General features: G+C 37.4%; 1 long non-coding RNA gene across 1 annotated transcript in view; it reads right to left on the minus strand.

Moving 5' to 3' along the window:
• LOC128315021 (uncharacterized) overlaps window positions 1–17,805 on the minus strand; it is a 187,321-nt gene extending 169,516 nt beyond the window's left edge. The window contains exons 1-2 of the long non-coding RNA XR_008297404.1: window positions 17,007–17,805; window positions 6,821–6,977 (exon numbers count right to left, since the gene is read on the minus strand). This is a non-coding gene — a long non-coding RNA (uncharacterized LOC128315021). The remainder of the gene's footprint in view (window positions 1–6,820; window positions 6,978–17,006) is intronic.
• Window positions 17,806–21,962: the final 4,157 nt, after the last annotated feature.

The raw sequence follows: 21,962 nt of genomic DNA on the forward strand, positions 1-21,962 counted from the left end.
ATTGTTAAATAATCTCTAAACCCAACAAGGGCTCAAACTCACAACCCTGACAGCAAGACTCACATGTGGTACCAACTGAGCCAGGCAGGTGCCCAGGATCTGTGCATTTATTTATTTATTTATTTATTTATTCAGAGCACGAGCAGGGAAAAGGGGCAAGAGAAAGGAAAAACCAGAATCTTTTTTTTAAGCTTATTTATTTATTTTTTGAGAGAGAGCAAGCATGAGTGAGAGAGGGGCACAGAGAGAGAGGGAGAGAGAGAGTGAATCCAAGCAGCCTCTGCACGCACTCTAAGCACAGAGCCCAGTGTAGTGCTTGAACCCACAAACCACCAGATTGTGACCTGAACTGAAACTAAGACTCAGATGCCCAACTCACTGAGCCACCCAGGCAACCCAGAAAAAGCAATTAGCCAGGCTCCACACTCAGCACAGAGTCCAGTTCAGGGCTCATCCCACTACCCTGGGATCATGACCTGAGCCAAAATCAAGAGTCAGACTGAGCCACTCAGTCACCCCATGGATCTGTGCTTTTAAACTCAGTTATACCATATGGTCTCTGCCAGACACATAAGCTTTTGTTATCAAAACCTATAATAAATTGCATCCACCATCTGAACAGCACAAGAATATAACAAGCCATCAGTTTTCTCTCTTGCTTCCGGTCTTCTTTGTAATCAACCACTCTTCTAGAATTTTTATCCTAATTTGTTATTGCATTTTTTTATTACTTATCAATATTTTAAAAACAGAATCCTATGTTTTCTGTTTATTAATTTACCATTCTTTGATTTCTATTACCTGAATAATAGTAATAACAATACTAATATTTAAAATTACTATTAAGATTTTGCTGCAGTATTTTTGAATTTTTTATGCAGAAAGACATCATGACTGGTAAGCTCACTGAATCTCTGGATGCCCAAATGAGACTTTATTTTAATCTCACAATTAAATATACATCAGACCACATATAGAGTTAAGATACCTTTCGGGGGGTGGACATAAGGTGGCACACTAGGAAGCTTCAGGCTCTCATCCTCTCCTAGGAACATCAAATAAATAGTTCCAGACTAACTAAAATAGCTTTGTAGGAGGTCCGAAAAAAATAGTTAAAAATCTGCAGCAACCAAGCAAACAACCAATGAAGAAAAAGCCACACTCAAAATGGTAGGGAATTTCATGGTGTTTTTGCTTGCCCTTACTACTCTCCCTCCCTTCGGTGGCATGACAAAGTTAGGGGGAAATCGCCCAATTCCAAGCTCCTTCCCTTGGGATGGAAGGAAAAAAGCAGAACTTGTGTGCAACATTGTGGCCTTTCTGTGAGATCCAAGAAGGACTAGCTTCTAAACTGCTGGATAAGAGCTCAGAGAGGAATGGCAGCATAGGACGGATGCCAGGTTGAAAGCCATGGGAGGCTGTGGCAGACACCATGGCACATGAAACTGCAGGGAGACTGAAGACCTGCAGATGCCTGGGGCAAGAAATTATGAGCAGAGAAATGCACTAGAACATTTAAGTCCCCAAGAAGATGGAATGAGACTCCTGGGGAAATTAAAACATTGAAAAGCAGACATTTGCATGGAATATTTCGAAGAATATACACACACAGGCCCAAAGAAGATGCAGGCTCAGAAAAGGTCTGAGAAGACCTTAAGTCTTCATGCTGGGCTGATTAGTGAGGCTTTTCCCCTGCACATAGCCAGTTTGCATACGCTCAAAGAGGTAGCTGTGGTTTCCAAGGTTTACTTTTCAACAAAAGATTGCAAGGCATACAAACAAGGAAATATGGCCAATCCAAAGGAACAAAATTAATCTCTGAAAACAAAACTAAACAAACATAGACCTCTGACTAGACAAAAATTTAAAACAAATGTCTTAAGTATATTAATTAAACTAAAAGAGAATACAAGCAATAATTTATACAAAATCAGAATGATTTATGAATGAAAGGAAAATAGTAAGAAAAAGTTATGTGTGTATGTGTGTATAAGAATTACAAAATTTCTGGAGCCGAAAAATACAACTGAAGTGAAAAAATTCACTAGAGAGGTTCAGTAGTAGATTTAATCAGACTGAAGAATGAGTGAACATGAAGATGAGTCACTGGAAACGACTGAGTATGAGAAGCAAAAAAACCCCGACAAATTATAAAGAAAAATGGACAGCATGCAAGGGACTTTTGGGACACTAAAAAGTAGGCCAAGATAGCATAATAGGAGTCCCAGAAGGAGAAATGAGGGACAAAAGAGCAGAGAGCTTACTGGAAGAAATAATGGCTGAAAATTTCACAAATTTGGTGGGGGAGAGGGGTGCAGAGAATGGATATACAAATACAAGAAACTCAGTGAATTTCAAGTAGGATAAATTCAAAGTAACCTACACTGAGACACACAATCAAACTGTTGAAAGTCGAGGACAAAGAGAGAATCTTGAAAGCTGCAAGAGAAAGTCAATACAATAGAGTAACTTGAAGCCATATGAAAATATAAATTTCTCTAATAAAAGTAAATACATAAACAAACATAGTATTATCATTTTAGCTCATAACTCTATTTGTAATTTTCTATAGGATTTAAAAGGTAAATGTTTAAAGTAACTATAAATCAATGTTAACAGACACACAATATGTAAAGATGTAATTTGTGACATTAATAATATAAAAAGGGGCCGAGGTGTAAAGGAGCTTTGGCATGAGATTGATATTAAATTTGTATCAGTTTAAAACAGATGATTATAACTCTAAGATAATTGTATGTGATACTCACAGTCAACACAAATAAAATATCTACAGAATACACAAAAGGAAATGAGAAGGGACTTAAAGAGTATCATCACAAAAAATCAGCTAAACACAAAGAAAGGCAGTAAGGGAGAAAATGAAGGACAAAAAAGCTGTAAGAAACACAAAAAACAATTTTCCAAACGCCAGTAGTACATCCTTCCCTTTCAGTAATTACATTAAATGTAAATGTAATTTTCATTTAATCAAAAGACACATATTGGCTGAATAAATTAAAAAAAACAACAGAATTCAACTATATACTGTGTATAAGAGACTCACTTTAGATCTAAGGACATGCATAGCTTGACAGTAAAAGGACAGGAACGTTATGCCTTGCAAATAGTAACTAAAACAGAGCCTAGGCTAGTTATCCTAATGACAGACAAAATAGACTTTAAGTCAAAAACTGTTACAAAACACAGAGAAGGACATTCCCTAATGATAAAAGGATCAATTCACCAAGATGTTACAAGTCTAAACACAAATGCTGTAAATGTATAAAGCAAATACTGACAGAACTGAATAAAGAAATAAAAAGATCTAGAGTAATAGTGGAATTTTCACTAGCCCACTTTCAATAATGCATAGAACACCAGACAGAAGATTAATATGGAAATAAAGGACTTAACATTATAAACCAATTAAACCTAACAGACATATACAGAACATTATACCCATCAGCATCAGAATACACATTTTTTTCTCGAGTGGATATGGAACATTCTCCATGACAGACCATTTGTTAGGTCACAAGTCTTAATACATAGAAAGGGTTCAAATCATAAAATGTATATTTTCATAATAAAATTAAACTAGAGATCAATAGAAGGAAAACTACAAGATCCCCAACTATATGAAAATTATATGACACATTCTTAAACAACCAAAGGGTCAAAGAAGAAATCTCAAGGAAAACTACAAAATATTTTGGGACAAATGAAAATAAAACACAACATACTAAAATCTGTGTGATGCTATGAAAGTGCTAAGAGGGAAATTTACATCTCTAAATATTTATATTAAAAAAGAAGAAAGATGTCCAGTCAACAACCCAATTTTACAACTTAAAAATGTAGAGGAGGAAGAAAATAATCTAAACCCAAACCTCAAAAAGCAAAAACTAAACCCAAAGCTACCAGAAAGAGGAAAACAACACAGATTAGACTAGAAATAAACAATACCTTCTTGAACCTATTCTAGGATATATGCCATTATTTTCTCTATATGGTATTTTATAAAAAGTATCTGATAATCATGTTGGTTTCTGTTTCTTTGAAAGTAAACTTAATTTCCCTTTCTTGTTTTCTGAAAGCATTTAGGATTTTTTATTTATTGATGGAGTTCTAAAAAGTTCCAGGATATGTTTGATTTTTTTTTTTGTTATTGTACAAATTTTGCTAAACCACCCAGTGAGCCCTTTTAAGAGAAAGCTCCTAAGTTTTTTTTTTTGTTCTGTTTTTTATCTTTGAAAACGTTTCCTTTATTTTTACATTGGATTATGCTTCAAGGTACTGTTTATCCTTTTAAAACTACGGTTACAAGGAACCTGGCACTCACGGTTTCCATCATTTTGTCTCCTGGCTGGGTGTCTGGGGAGAATTCCTGGACTTCATCCTCTGTATTACTAATAGAGTCTTCAATAATATCAATTATTTTATTCAGCCCTTCTGTTGAATTATATTTGCATTCCTATGTTTGTTTTCCAACAAATATACTCATTGATTTTTTTTCTATTTTGCAAATTCCTGCTCTCGTTTTTAAATGGCATATTCTCTTGAATCTTTTTGAGTGTACTTATTAGAATGTTCAGTTTTTCTTTCTTGAATTTTGTCTGTTTGCTCTGCACTGATTTGATCTCCTTGTTTATCTTGGTGTTTTGATTCCATGTTGTTGATTTTCCTCAAATATCTGGGACATATTTTTATATATGGGAAAGATGTTTGAGGCTAATTTGTATAATACCTGGTGTGGATTTTCGCTGCAAATGTTTAAAGTTTTATTTCCCCAGTATGCCTCTGCTATGATCAGGACAGTATTCTGGTCTGGTCTGGTCTGCAAATGCTTTCAATGTGGTTTGACTTACTGATTGCTAACATTCACTGTAAAGTCAAGGGGCCTGTAACAAGCAGACAATTTTTCTCCCCTACATTCCCCACGCCCTGCCCCCGCCCAGCTGCCAAAATAAGGAGAAATTTCCTCTGACGTTGAGGAAATTGAGTCCCTTTTGCTTTTCAAAGGAAGTGCTTGGTTTTTGCTTGCTTGTTTTTTCCTATTTCAAGTCTTCATTGACAGTCTGGAGTTACCCCAAACTGTAACTACTTCTCTTGTAAAATTGAACGCCAACACCAAGCATTCTTCCCAGCTAGGAAAGTCACACCCTAAAGTGTGTGGCTCTCCAATTTCATCCTGAAGTCAAATATTCGATGTAGGACTGCAGACATGGGCTGCGCGTGGTTTTCCTCAATACCTTACGACATTTAAATAATTATTCTGACAAGTGTCCTAGAGAAGCTTTTGCTCCCTGCATTTATTCTTTTACCTTGATCTTCCCCCAGTCTCTCCTGTAGTTTTCTTTTGAGGATACTTTCAGCTGTAATTTTCTTATCATTCTGATCTCATTTGTTTAATGAGTCTGGTCCACTGACAGCCCTGCCTGGAAAATAAATTCCAGGGCTGAAGAGAATGTATTCCTTTTTTATTTGTCACTTGCAGGAATTTAGAAGTAATAATGGAGATAAATGCATAGGCTAGGTTCAAGATCCTGACAAACTGGCTTTTAAGGAAGATGCTATGAATCGGGAGAGAAAAACGAATGGATGCAAAAATCATGTATAGCCTCAAACATACAAGTGTCTGGCCAAATACCTTACAAACTTTATTGAATAGCAGAGTACTTTATTTGGTGTGGGTGTGTGATCATGATCTGGATAAAATATCTAGAATAATTGCTCTCTTGCCCAATAAAAAATATTTCCAAAAAATTTCTGTAATTAAACTACAGTTCTTTGATGAGATACAGAGTGAAAGAGAAGAGCTTAGTTCAAATTAATACCTTATCAGCACTGGCAATAAAAACGTGGAAGACTTAAAATATATTATCGCAATTCAGATAGGAAGGAAAGCAACTTTGATACAATGTAGCTTGCATGTGAACCCCGATTTCTGGTCTGTGGAGGGAAGGCAGTAGTGTGTTTGCATGTCTGAATGTGGACGGACTATGAATCTCACCTGTTAAAAGCAACCCGCTCACTTCAGATTTATTAAGTCATTTCACTCTTGTGGTAAATATCCAGCCTATCAAGATTTCTACTCATTCTGCTCCCTCTCTTCCAGGTCATATCTTTGTGTGAGAAGAATTCATGTATTCATTCATATAGCCACTCAACTAGTATCAATTGAAACCTGTTATATGCTAGGCACTAGAGCTATAAACATGAAGGAGACCTGGAACATCCTTGCCCTCACAGTCTTACACTCTAGTTGAGACACATACACACACACATAATATGCACATAAATCTATAACTTTAGATTATAATAAGCAATCTGGAAACAATAAAGCAGGATAAAGGGATGGCACGGATGGTAGAGGAGGCTATTTTAGGAAAAATGATGTGGGTAGCATCTTTAAGAAGAGAACCTTGGAGCTTTGAAGAAAAATCTGAACGAAGATTGGAGATGTGAGTGAAAGAACAAAGCTGTGAAGATCTGAACAAAGAGCGTTTTCAGCAGAAAGAACAGCCTGCCAAGGTCTGAGTAGGAATAACCTTCTCATGTTTGAAGAAGAGTAAGAAAAGTACAGGGCTAGAGTAGACTCAGGAGAGTAGTAGCAAATGGGGCTAGAGAACTTACCAGGAGCTAAATCATACAGAGCTGAAAGTAACATGAGCAGTGAAGGACAGCTTCAGGTTTCAAGCTGTCCTGACTTTTCTGTGTTCCAGGGATGCAGTTTATGCCAAGGCTCGTAGCTCCTCTCCCTCTGGAACAATGTCACACAGATTACACATGGTAACAGGCTCCCAACACCCCTTCTCACCTGCACTGCTGATCATCTGAAACTCAAACACGTCTGCCGTATCTTCACAGACTCTGTTCTGGGAAGACTTTACTTCAGCTCTTGGTGACCAGCTAGGGATTTCTTCCTCTTCCCTGATGACCATAAATAGTTTTTTCTTATCTCCTCTCTACTGGAGCTGGAACAAAGAAGATTTACTGGTCATCTTGGACCCTCTTGTTCTGAAGGCCATTTGCCCTCCTTTGAAGACTCCCTTAGTGTCATTGGGAGCCATACAATTTTGGGTCCTCAGATGGTTACAGTCAGGAAGCAGACCTTGATCCCTTTCTGCCTGAGAAGCTCAAAACCCCTTTTCCTCAAATCATCCCCTGCCCGACTGCCTGTGAGGATATCAACTCCAAGGAAAGGTAGAGTTGAGATCTCTCAAAGATCCTAAGCTCTGTCTGATCCTGATGACTCGCCTAACTTTTCCTCTTAGCATCTCATTCCAGAAAGGAAAAAAACACAAAGTGCTCTCATGTCATGTCCTGCTTCTTTAATACTGTATATTTAATTTTCATAAGCTCTATGTTCTTAGTATAGGAGACTTTGGTTCTTGATATCAAAGATGATTTTGATATTTTATTTTTGGAATATAGAAAGTTCCAAATTCCTGATTCTTATGGCTGAGAAGTATGAATTTCAAGACTTCTTTTTGTTTGTTTGTATGTTTTACCTCCCATACTAAAAGAGGGAATAAGAAAAGAGTCCCCTGATATTCAAAGCTGGGATAGAGAAATGACTGGCTTTTGTTTTCAACTGTGCCTGTTATTGTTTTGAGGACACTGTGTAGAGAAAGCTGTCACTGATCCATGAATGATGGGGGAGAAACACGTAATCTAAACATTAGTCAGGCACATGTCTAAACTTCCTAGTGGGTGTTTTTCTCTCAGTGGATAGAAAGATAAGACAGAAAGAGCCAGTCAGATAATAGCAGAAACAGCAAAAGGAAGGAGGGGGATAAAACTCCAATTTTTTAGCATTTTACCAACAAAGATCCTAGTGGATAGTTGTCACTATCTTTGTGTCTTTGTTGAAAACTGAGGCTCAAAGATGTGTAAACAACTTGCTCAAAGTCACACAGGAAATAAATGAGAAGGTTATGATCAAAGCCCTTTGTCTTTCTCTGTGTGCTGTATCACAGTATGCATCAAATTAAACCACTTTTGTTGCATACTTGGGACAGTATTGGAAACAGGTGGTAGCTTAATGTAAATATTTCAGGTTCTAAGGGGATTTCTTAAAATAATATAAGTACTGTTTTTATTTATAAAATTTATCAGTTGGAAGATATCTGTGAAAAATCGTAATATTTGCCTATTGGTAACAGCCAAAATTGGATAGCTCATCTTCACATACACAAACCTTTCTCATCGAATTTCGTATGCTTAAGTATACTGACTTCTCACTCTTACTGAATCAGAGAGCTCTCATGCAGCCTTGTCCTTAGCCCTAGACCTGATATCCAAGTGTTCCTTTACAGGATATCACTGTGGACTTGGCAGGTCTCAGCAGCCAAGCACAATGGTGCTGGGAATCACTGTCTTCCCCAGAACGTGTACAGTGCCTCAAGAAGCAAAGAAATTAGGAAGGGCGGGTCCTTTCAGGCAGAGTTTATGTTGACCAAACACAAAATCCAAATCCAAAGGGCATGAGAAATCTGGAAATAGGAATTAGGGTTAAGCTAGGAAATGGGCAGAAACTTGATTCAAAGCCAGCTTCATTATTCCCAAGGATGGGCTCTGACTAAGCTAACTACAGGTTCTGATTTCATATTTTTTCCTGTTACCCCAGTATGATTATTAAGGGTGCCCCTTTTGCTCTCAGTATGTTCTGGTTTAGGGAAATCTCAGTTGCATCCGGTTTATCAGAAAATTATATGGTCACCGTACCCCTGTTGAGGGCCAGAAGCCATGTTGAAGCATCTGCAACTATCCTAATTGATCTGGTTACAGGTTAAATACGCAAACTCAATGAGATGATCTAAGGTGCATGACCATGTTGGACTCCCAGATAATATTATAACTGACTAGTTGGATAGAAGTAAAAACAGGCAAACAATAACACAATTATTTGTATCCATTATATAGAAGTTAGGTTATTCCCTACTCAGCCGTCACTCCGTTTCTCTCATTGATTCAATTATTTGTATGCGTAGCTGTCTCTACTACTAAATTAAATGGTTCTTGAGGTCAGTGCTGCTGCCTTACTCATCTTTGTCTCTCTTAATTCCTAGCATGAAAGTTTAAACATTGCAGGTGTTCAATAACAATTACAAAAATGTATCATAATTATGATAAAATAGCTAGGGCTGGTCTTATCCCTTTGTATTCATACAGAAAAATAATGAGCAACTATAACTACTGTTTGAGAGATGCTATTATTGACTTTATTTTATAGATTAGGAAATTGAGACTCAGAGACATTATGTGATTTTGCTCACAACAACCCAGATGTTTACTAACAGGTCTATGATCCCCTAATATTCTGTTGGAGACTTAAACTTTTATCTAGTGCACTGCCAATAAACATCGAGATATTCATGATCTGACTTTTTCTTTCTGTTTTAGAAAATATTATGATTAATTTCATACATTCTCAACTTACTAGCTCAACAGTATCTATACCATCTCCATCCATGAAATTTCTGCCAGGCTGTCTTCATTAAAGCACTGTGTCTTCAAAAGCATTGTAGAATAAACACAACAATAAATCATTCATTCATGATTGTGTGCTACTTTACAAGGTAAAAAAGAACATTAGTTGATTTAAATATTTCACAGCAATATATGAGCCATGTAGTACTCTCCCTAGGTATTTCTACGAATATCAGTCTCTTGAAGTTGATACAGATACAACACTCACTTCTTATGGACTCTTTGATATCTGTGGGTTATTAAATCCTTATTACTGGATGATACACTTACTGAATCAATCATTTAACAAGAACAACAAAAACACAGTTTGGCTCATGAATAAAATAACACAGCGAAGGTGTACTTTTATAAAGAATTACACTAGCTATTTGATTCTAAAACATATGTGTATGCAGTGGATTTAAAAGAACAGTTATAACCACCACTGAATGTAGATTTTATTGAATCAGTATAATCTTATCCTAATTTTTGGTCATGAAATAATAAATGAATGAATAAAAAAATAATATATAAATAAATCTTCAGTTGGCTAGGCTGTGGAAGTTTGAAAAATACATTGCTGTAACTACTGTCTCTTTGAAAATTATGTCACACAATAAACAACCCTATTTCATAACAAAACCTTAGAGGCCTTGTGTTGTACGTAAACCTATGTAAGTATCTGGATGTCTAGTATGAATCACTCAATGACCCTTGTTGATTAACAGCATCTTTTTTTAAACGTATATTCAATTAGATTTAAATAACATTGGATCAGTCAGCCAATTCATTGTATTTTCACAAGTGTACGGTCAATTTAGTAAAATTAAGTAATCAGTCAATGTCAAAAAATACAGAGACTAGCTTATCTGGTAAATATTTTTCAAACTCTACCCAATTTCTGGGTCCCTCACAGACACAGTCACAACTCAGTCTGATTATTAATTTAGTTGGAAAATTTCTCAGGAAATCTACCTTTCTAGAAAACTCATTTTCAAGTGCATCTTGGATGCAATTTTATTTAACATTTCTAGACCAGCTGGCATTAAAATATAACATCACAATTTTATTAAAGAAATCATACCACAAATTTCTCTTTGTTTTAAATATGGATTTCTACTCCCTTAAATATTTAAAGACGATCTAAAAAAATCAAAGATTAAAAGGAAACACTTTCAAAAACAAAATATCACAGAGATCAAGTCAAACCTTTGATGTTCTACTTTACATGTCTCTCCAAGAAGAGTAAATTATGTTTGACATGAAGAAATGTAGAAAAGACTATTTTCACCAAAAAAAAAAAAAAACCCTTTACCTATAGGAAAGTAAAGCATGTTTATTATCCTTTAGGTGTTTAGAATTATTACAATGCCAAATAGGAATGTGTTACCTTTGCTAAAGTTTCTTATTTTTAGGTGGAATGGGAAAACAGAATTCATTTGTCCTTCTGACAACTAGCTTCTTTGTCTCATTTCTGTTTATTTCTTTGGCAGGTAAAACACCTTGAAATTACCTTCTCTAGCATATAAGAATTATATATATATATTTTTTTCTATTTCTAGCTGTCAGAGTGATTAGAATTTTAATTAGCAAAGGAGAGCTCAGAACGGAAAATGAATGAAAAAAAAAGCACACAAAAGATCCCAAATTGGTAGAGAAACAAAGGAGCAACCAAAGCTGCCTCACAGCTTAATTGTTACATCTGTGATTTGCCTCTTCCTGGATTCCCTGTGACTTAGGACAGTGCTGTCCTATAGCCCCACGCCAGCACAAGATGGCCCAGGCACTACTAAACGTTATCCCTAGTTGTCGCTAAAAGTAAAGCAAGGCTCTTAAGGCACAGGAACAGCTCTGTTTCACTGTCAATGTCCGCCTCTTTAATTTATTCTCAGAATCCTACTGAGGATCATAAGTCCAACCACAAAAGATGGAATCCACCAAGTATTCAAGGAATAAACACTCTTGGGTTGGTGAGAACACTCTCAAATTTCAGAGGAATTCATTCCTTCATATGTAGTGTGATGCACAGCAGGCACCTTTCATCAAGAAGGCACTCAGGAAATATAGAAGATACATTAGTTGTTAAACATGCCATTAATTGGCTACGAGTCAGAATATTTCTGAAAACTCCAAAATAAACCAAAGTCGCCTAAATTTACATTACAGTAGTTATGTCTATCACCTACATTACTATAGTAGTCCTGTGTGTACGTCTATGTAAATATACGTATCACCCAATTATGGTATGAAAGTACCTATGGATTGCCATACAATATCAGGGTCCTGTGGCTTTAGAGTAACCTGATATAGCTTTGGTCCTGAATTGTTAGAGCTGGCTATGTGACCTTGGGAAGCTATTTAAATTCTCAGTCTCAGTCTATCACCTATTTAAAGTAGCGAACATTAAATATATGCCATGGAGATAGTGTGAAGAATGTGTGAGACAATGAACATATAGCGGTGGTGGTGGTAGTAAATGTAAACAAATAACTCGTAGTAGATTATAAGTAATATGATTTAACTGTTAGGCAGGAAAATAGGGCTAAACACTTATACTGAGCTGTGAAATAAAGGAAAGATATCGGCGGACAAAAAATGGGAGCTGGTGATTTCAGAAACAAGCAAAAACACAAAAGAGTAGCGCATACCTTGAGGGTAATGAATAATCTAAGAAATGCAAGAATCATGAGAATCGGTGGTTGGAAAAGAAATGGGATATACCAGGCTGGAATGATGCCAGGATACTTGGGAGTGCAGGCTGTGGGAGAAAGAATGTTTTGAGAAAAGGGGATGACATGAATAGTCTTACGTCCCAGCAATAAAATCACATATCAATGTGTATTATGGACCGAAGGCAGGAAAAACCTGTTAATAGTCAAAATAAGAGAAAATGAAGCTCTGCTGTTGGTGAGTGGCACTAAAAAGGTGACAACAGTGGGGGGAGCTACAACCAGAAAATAAGGACTTGACATCACACTGGGTAATGGACAAGGAGAAGAGGGAAGTTAATAATGGTAACATTTCAACTCCAGGAGAATTGAAAAACTGTGCTGTTGGGGTGCCTGAGTGGCTCAGTTGGAGGAGTGTCCAACTTCAGGTCAGGTCATGATCTCATGGTTTCTGAGTTCCAGCCCCGCTTCAGGCTCTGTGCTGACAGCTCAGAGCCTGAAGCCTGCTTCAGATTCTGTGTCTTCCTCTCTCTCTGCCCTGCCCCCACTCGCACTCTCTCTCTTTCTCTCAAAAATAAACATTAAAAAAATTAAAAAGAAAACAAAAATGTGCTGTTATTTGTAGACATAGGGGTTATTGTGGTTTTTGAAAGAGAATGAGAAACATTTAAGGGAAGGACCAAAAGTCTTTGAGTTCACATTTGCAGAATGGAGAGATACCAAAATCATGTGATGAATACTGTTCCAAACAAGCTGCTGCCAGATAGGATATAGGTTCCTCTTTGAAACTTAATTAGCTCATTCGTGCCATTTAAAGCTCATCTTATTAGATTCATTTTTAATTGATTATAAGGACCACTCAAGGCACTGAGAGAATCTGCCTTAATTTTCAAGTTGCATCATGTGTAATATTTCGTTATTTTTAAGATAACAATAAGCTATTAGTATTCCTTTTACTAAACTTACAATTTAATATGATAAAATTAGTTTTTACATTCACAGGATTAACTTGGAATTGATGTATTTGGGATGTTGCAAAATACCACATATCTATCCCCCATCACAGAATACTGACTTAAAAATAAATGTGTTACACTCAAAAGTCAGTTCACAACTGCCTATTCAAAATTATGTAATCTTTTAACTATTATGGTAACAGTGATTTAAATTCCATTTTACATACAATTTGTGTTTCAGTTGAAACCCAAGCTAAAGAGTTAAAACCAGAAGGCTCTCAACAAACGGATCATTGTCCAGGCTCTAGTAAATGTGCTATTGGTGTAACAAATTGGTTTGCTGACCTTTTGTCTAGTAACATAACGCATGACATATTTGTAATTTATGGAAATCAATCCATAGAGAATTTTTGGTTTCATGTAATTATAGACCAGTGCAAGATCTAAATAAAGGTGAAGAAAAGGTCCATAGGAAAGTAATGGTACACTGTTGATAAAAACTAAAAAGCAAAGTTCAAAGCACTGATCCATGCAATGCATCTTTAAATACTGGTAAGAGGCCAATAATTACAGTTAAAGTCAGTTACCAGCTGTGTTTTACTGCATACACTTTAAGGCACCATTGAAACTGCAACCCTATACTCAAGAACATAGGGAGGAGGGGGGGATCACAAGACCAAATCTATCACCTAGTTACAAACTGTAATGGTGCTGGGCAATTTCCATCTGGTTTCTTAAGTGCTATTTTTAACAGGTAGTCACCAACCCATTTAGACTCTCCCTTTCTAGCAGTAAGCCCAACCTCCAACTGACTGAATAGGGCAAGCTCCGCTTTCAACAGATCTCGGCTCAAAGCCTGGCTCTGTCACATAATAAAAATGCCACATTGGGCAAACTACTCAAATTCTCTGTGTGTACATTAGGATTTTGAGGTGTTCTGAGGATTAAATGTGGTGGTAAGTTTAAAGTGCTTTGAATGGTACCTAATACATACTAGGCTCTCAAGAAACATTACCATGTTTATCATCATCATCATCATCATCATCATCATCATCATCATCTGTTTTAGAGGGAGCAATAGAAAGGGAATTGATCTATTCACCTCTTTCCTGTTTCCCATTTGATAAAGTTTTCCTGCAGTGAGTCAACTCCCCTGCACTTCTAGACCAATTCCCCAATGCCACAGGCAGTTGCCTGTAGTATGGCTAAAAGAGCCTTGCTATACTTTTTCTACTTCCTAAGAAATGTCTGCCTCTCTCCACATATAGACCCTCAACTTAGGTCTGGAAAACTCTTCCTTCTCTGTACTTGGCTAACTCTTGTGACTCATTTCTCAGCCTAGACACTCATTCAGGAATCCTTCATTGATGCCACCAGTCAAGATTAGACACCCTCTCTATCCGCTCCCAGGGCATCTGCTCCTTCCTTTTCCTCCAGCCCTTAACCATTCTTTGGTGTCACTGCTTGCTGCCTTTCCTTCATGTTCCCAGGTGAGTTCTCTGAGTGCAGGGACCTTGTTTATTTTCCTTACTGCTATCCCCTCAGCATCTAGTAAAAGGCCTAGCACACAGAAGGTGCTCCAGAGATACTTTTCGTGACTGTTCTTACAGGATTTCTGTGTCTCTTAAACATTACTAAAAGGTTTGCCACAGTTCAGCATATATTATGTGCCCAGCTTTTCTGTCCCAATACCAGAATGTAGTGTGGACTTAAGCACAAAGTATCCTCATGTTTTCTAATTCTCAGCATTCTTTCTGTCACCAATTTGGCAGCGATTTCTGCAACATATTCTGCATATAATTCCTCTATCTCAGTGGCCATAACTTTACCCTTTTTTCATTCTATTAAAAAAAGCATATGAAGATACAAATCAATAAAATTAATTCCATTATTAGGGATAATCTAATCTGAATGTGAATAAGGGATATCTTAGTACGTGGTATGGACTGAATGTTTGTATCCTCTCTTCTCAAATTCACATGTTGAAGCCCTAACCCCCAATGTAATGGTATTTGGAGGTGGGGCCTTTGGGAAATAGTTAGGTTTAGATGAAGTCATGAGAGTAGATCCCCATGCTAGAGACCTCTTCTTGTAAGAAGAGGAAGAGAGACGAGAGCTCTCTCTCTTCCAACCACTGGGAGGACAGGTGGCCACCTACAAGCCTGGAAGACAGTTTTCACTAGGAAGTTAAGCTGCCAGCACCTGGATTTCCAGCCTCCAGAACTACAAAAAAGAAAATATCTGTTGTTTAAGCCATCCAGTCTCGAGTATTTTGTTATAGCAGCCTGAGCTGGTTAATACAGCATATACTTAGGAGAGCTTGAAACAAAAAAAATTCTCACCCCCACTACATGTAATCAAAGTTGTTCAAAACTCCATTCCGGGTCATCTTTATTCTGGGACTTGAGTTGATGGATCATGCACTACATGCAAATTTCTGACTATTGTTGTAAATGGAGAGAACTCTGAAGGATCCCCCACTGACAGTAAATGAGCCAGCCCCAAAGTGACATCATCAATTCCACTCACAAATTATTGACCATAAATAATTATCAGTCACATTACTTCTTCCAATCACATGAGAGTCAAGAAGTACAATCTTACTATATGCCTGCAAAGCTGATGGATTAATTTTGGTGCCAATCAAAATTAATGACTGCTATATGATCAGACTTAAATATTTTAACTATTATAGTAAATATTTTATAACCATTCTTTGGAAAAAAACCCAATGATTTATCAATATGTTATGACCCTAAAAATGCTATATATTTTTTCCTTCCCTAAATTTATAATTCTGGGTTAAAACTAACTGTGGTTATCAAATTTTTCTGAGCAAAATAGCAAATTAAAGTAGGTGGCAGGGAAGAAGGATGGAAGGATGGAAGGAAGGAAAGAAAGGAAGGAGAGACAGGGAAGGAAGAAATACAAAGCCAGAAAAATAGCCTCAAGAAGTAACCAACATTTCTACTTAGAGTTTAAGACGAGTGCTTCCCAGGAAAATTGTCAGGCACATCTAAGTTTAATAATGCTATCATACTTCGGATTGCTTCTACAATTGGAGCTCCATGTTCTTCCTACAATTATCTCTTAGAGATGGCACACTCAAACTGACAGTTTTACCAAAAGATGTAGGTAGGTTTGGGAGAAAACAAAGAATAGTGTAGATCCTTGGGGCAAGCAATAAAGGGAAGTCATTTAACCCCCTTAGGCATGAATGGACAAGAGGAACGAACAGCTAAATTAGGGAGAACAGCTGTATAAAGAGTTGCACCTTATAAAAACCACAGACCTTAGTAAAGAAATGCTTACAATTTCTACAGACTCCATAAAGAGGAAATTAGATGAATATCCTTAATTTATTTTCATCCCAAACCAATCACCAGTCAATAATCCCATTGGCCAACTTACAGCCAGAGTACAAGGAAGCAGGCTTTTATAGTCTGTGTAGTTCAGCCTTCCAGAGCAAAATACAGAGTGGAAAAATAGTAGTAAGTAGATCAGGAGAGGCAACCAGACGTTATACACAGCTTATAAATCTTAGCTGTATCTCAGTTACCAAAGAGGAGGGTACTCCCTTCACCTTCACCAACTCCCAAAGATAATTCATTTGGCGTGAAAATGTGATGTCACATGGATCCCCCAAAATATTTTTCTTGAGAACAACAGGCTTCGTTTCAGGTAAAATCTATCCTGATTTCATAGCATTGCCTCTTGAGAGAGACTTCAGTTTTCTAGATACATGTGACACTTGATGTTGCCATTTTCAGTGATGGGGGTGATGTTTTGCCAGTAAACATTCTTACCAAAAAAGGCAAATGTGCTATTATTCCTCATCTTTGCCAATAACAGAGAAAAGGAAGTTTGCCAACTCCCACCTGAAAAATCTAGATCTATATAAACATACCTCACGGAGTTGGGCTTAAAGGCATGAGCCAACCGGGAGAGCCTAGGCATTCATCAACTAACTCAATTGCAAATAAAGGTAACAATGGTTGGAAGGAATTCAGTACCAGGATGTTGCTGCAGAAACAGATATCAAATAAGTGGTCATTGCACAGATACAAACCTAAGCCCCACCTCTAATGAAAGTGATTACAGACACTAGGGGCAGTCAGGCAGAGTTCTCTGAATGACAAGTCCTTTAAATTGTTGGGAAGAAGAGAGAAAATATTTTAAGACCAAGTGGTATCAACTTCGATTTTTAAAAATCCCCACTGCCTTCCATGTTGCTAGTTCTACCCCACGTTTCTTAGCTGGGGAAACAGATGCAGACAGATCTAACACACCCTCTAAGCATATCAATTAGGGGAAGTGGTGGGCTGAGAAGCCCATGTGGAAATACACAAAGATACCACCAGTTTGCTTTTCCAAGAAGATAGAAAATCTTTACAATTTTTTACTACAGTTGAGAAAGAAATGTGGAAAACTAGGACTTATGCATTTTATGTCAATACATAGCACAAGTTTTGAAACCTGGCCATATTGTAGAATCACCATGAAAATCTTCAAAAATGCCCATGTCCTGGCTCAGCTTCCAGAGATTCTGATGAAAATGGTGTCACGTACAATCAGCCACTGGTATTTTTTGAAAGCTTTCCAGGTGAAGCTAAGAACATTCAACCTTACAAATCACTACACGCAGGAATAGAATTCTATCAAGTTCATGAAACTGTTCTTTAGATATTTGCTAAGAAGGCAAAGAGGAAGACAAATCTGTTCAATAAGCAAGAGCCATGTCAAGACTTGAAAAGATCTTTTATTTATTTTTTTAATGTTTGTTTATTTTTGAGAGAGAGAAACAGAATGTGAGCAGGGGAGGGGCAGAGAAAGAGGGAGACACAGAATCGGAAGCAGGCTCCAGGCTCTGAGCTGTCAGCACAGAGCCCAACGCGGGGCTCGAACCACGAACCGTGATAACATGACCTGAGCTGAAGTCGGACGCTTACTGACTGAGCCACCCAGGCACCGGAAAAGATCTTTTAAAGAGGTGAATTCTGAGAAAGTTTCACAATGATTTGTAGAAGGCAATAAAGGATAATGTTTTAGAGCATGTACTTTAGAATTAGAACAACTTGACTTTGCCTTTCATCTTTGCTATTCACTAGGTTGGTAATTTCAGAAACTGTCCACATCTGTGAAAATGAATATAATATTATCTACCTTGTGGAGTGTCTATGAGCTTGTGTGTGAGCATTAAACGCAGTCAAGTATGTAAATCGTCATCACACAGCCTCTGCTCAGTAACTGACATTTCCTTTTCACATCCAACCATATTCCAAGCCCAGCTCCTTTACAGAGACACCTGCATAATACTGACAGCCACCTACAATCAAAAACATAAAGTGCTAAAATAACCCAAGGGGCTTTATCACAAGAGCTAAGATATAAAATTTGTGATCTAAACAGAAAATTACAGCTGAAACCAAGCTATCATTTTCAAGATGCACTCATTAATTCAAAAGCAAGCTTAGTCGTCAGCTTACATATTCCTAAAATCTATCACTTTGGTCTAGACTGAACTATATATAAAGAAAAATTAAGAAAATTTACTGCAATCCTATAATGTTAAAATAAGGCCATCCTGAAAGAAACACAGGAGAAATACAAACCTCATATAACATATTGAAAGATTATCCCTGATCTCATTTTCACAACTTGAGTAGTTCAAAAAATTCTCAAGAGCAATCTCTTCCAAAGAAAAACATTCATGTTATAACCCTCCTTCCACACACGAAACCCAAAGAGGTGGGGTCAAACTTTATTAAAACTCTGAGCTGTGTAGAGATGGTTGCATATAACTTGAGCCCTGCATATCCAACGAACCGGTTTTGTTATGTCAATAAAAGATCTCCTTGGCCATCGTCTTTCCAAAGTTACAACCGGAATGGGAGGCATGCTATCCATGACTCCAGCCTCTAAAAATATTTCCTTACAGAACAGTCTCTCTGTAAGACAGATCAGTTTGCTTCAGTCCCCCCCTGCTCTATGCCTCACGTGGGAGTACTTGCAAATAGAGCGCCTGGAGGGATCAACACAGTTTTCTAAAGCAAACATAACACAAGTGCTATTCATGGGTTACACACTCCACAGCTGTAATATGAAATGTGTAGGAGCAGCCCCTAATGGCATTCAAATCATGTACTAACAGTTCTCAAGTGTCAGGTGTTTTTCATTTTCTAGCAAGGGGAAGAGATATTCACGTGCTGATTTCCTACACTGAACAGCTTTGTAACCCCCGCAGAGTGAAGGCGCACTGTGTTTCTGAGACTCTATTATGTCAGATGAATGCCACAGTTAGATCCCGGAAAGGACATGTGATCCGAGTTTAGATTCTTTTTTTTTTTTTTATCCCTGCCATCTCTCAGCATTTCAGTGGCACGGATTTTGTGTATATGCATGGAAGAAAACTTATAGAGCATGTATCAATGTTAAATTTCACATAAAAGAATGAGCACACAGATTTTTGTATCTGGGTATAATTTAATACTTCTGGATACACTTTGATCTTATTGAAGGTTTGCATTTTCAAAATGGCCTCTTGCAGTGCCCCAGATGGCTGCCTGTCAAACCTAAGCATCAAGCTCACTATAAATAGTGTGGGTTCTCATTGCAACAATGAAATTCACATTATACATGCAGAGGGAATTAAGATACATTTTATTTATTTAGCCTTTTTTTTTCCTTTACTTCAAATATGACTTGGTCATAGAACATAACAAAGAATATTATAACATACTTTAAGAACACAAAAAGGCACATTTATTATACATGTTGGATCAAAAATTTCAACTTAGATGAGAATGTATGAGAGACTGGAGTATTTACCACTAGAATATTATCTAAATATGTGGAATTCACTGAAATCTGAAACATATTTTAGCAAACACCTCTTCCATTACATTTGAAGCTGCATATTTCAAAGTTACTCACTCCATTTGTTCCAAATTCATCTATATTAACCTCATTAGGACTGTGTTTTGTAAACAAAAATCTTGACGTGCAAGAAGACTTACAGTCTCTTTAAAGCCATTTATCTAGATTGCAGAAGGTGACTGGAACTTGAGGTTAAAACAGAGTTCCTTTTCATGCTAAATTGTACACATCTCCTTTAAGAGTAAATGAACACATCATTTCATTGTCTGAACACAACCAATGGATATACACGTACTAAAAACTACATACGAATACCTGGTATTCAATTAAACATATACGAAAGAAAGAATTTAACAGGATTTTTGAAAAATTGCTGAGGCAACCATGTGAAAAGTAGCTATAGAGAGATGCTAGGTCCATAATTTTAGTTAAAAAATATTTATTCAGGGGTGCCTGGGTGGCTCATTTGGTTAAGCGTCCAGCTCTTGGTTTCGGCTCCGGTCATGATCTCACAGTTCATGAGTTCGAGCCCTGCGTCGGGCTCCGCACTGGTGGTATGGAGCCTGCTTGGGATTCCTTCTCTGTCCCTCTCTCTCTGTCCCTCCCCTGCTTGCGCTCTTTCTCTCAAAATAAATAAAAACTTTAAAAAAAATATTTATTCGGATGGCATTAAGAACACACTTTCCAGGGTAAATGAAGAAAAAATGTGGGTTTTTTTCCCCCTCTATAATCAATGTCACTGTCTTGTAGTCCTGTTTTCTAGGCCCAAGCAAGCTGGATTCCTGAGGAGTAGCCTGGGGACACATGTATTAAATAATCAACGACTCTATAAATGATAGCTACATAAATACCTGCATCTTGTAAACAGCTTTGGTCACAGAGGGAGTAAGAATCTAAACAAGAGGGAAAAATAATATCTAAGTGCATTTGGGTATCTTCATATAAGTAAAATCTAGAGTCTGTGAAGACAGAAACAGTGAATTTGGGGAGGACTGGCATAGAATATGCCTGACATTTAAGTAAGAACATGGATGCCAGTATGTGGAGACACAGTGGAGGGTCCTATTCACTGTTCTGTCCCCACTCCAGGAATATTCACCCCTGGCCCTCAGGAATGGAGAGGACACAGGATATGATAGAATCACCAAGCCCTGCCCTTTCGCAACTTTGAAATCTCGAGCAAGTTAACTAACCTCTCCAACTGTTTCTTGCCACGAAAAAGTAATTAAGATACAGGCCTACATTTGCCACCTGATTGTGAAGACTGACATGGTGTATCCAATGTGTCTATCATGTAGGAGTTGAAAAAAAATACATAGATATTATTATAAATTTAATAAATCTGCCTTCTGACAGTTACCTTACACATTAACACAGGATATATCAGAAAGGAGGTCATCAAAGGCACCATTAAGATAAATTTGCATGTAACATTATCAAAAAACAGTGACTTGTTGCACAAAATAACACATTAACACACGGGGTATCGGTCAGAAATGAACACTGTTCAAAGGGGATGAATTTTATTCAGTAGAAATTCCTCATGAGGAAATCTGGATATGGAAGCAGTAAGACCACCACACGCTTCCTTCTCTGAGAGCAACATGGACAGACAAGGGTGATTTAGCAGAGCTCTTAGGTCTGCAGACCATCACCAGGTTCTAGTCACGATCTGATCGCACTACCTACACTAATGTGCACACTGCCATGTATCATATTCTAGGACAATGTGCAATCATTTCCATCTGTACTGTGAGTCACTTCTATCCACCACCATCACCACCAAAATTCTCCAAGTGCTTTCCAAAGGGAACTGCTGAGTCGGCATGGCTTATTAGGACTGATGTCAATACAGAACTAGTTAATCTATTAGGGATAATCTAACTGGTTCCGAGAAAACACATGAAGGATTGCTGTGGGAATAAAAAGAAGTCAAAATCTTTGGGGCTTAAAGTCCTTAATTTCCTTATCCCACCCAACCAGAACC

The sequence above is a fragment of the Acinonyx jubatus genome, chromosome A1, assembly GCF_027475565.1.
Source record: "Acinonyx jubatus isolate Ajub_Pintada_27869175 chromosome A1, VMU_Ajub_asm_v1.0, whole genome shotgun sequence".
Taxonomy (NCBI): Eukaryota; Metazoa; Chordata; class Mammalia; order Carnivora; family Felidae; genus Acinonyx; species Acinonyx jubatus.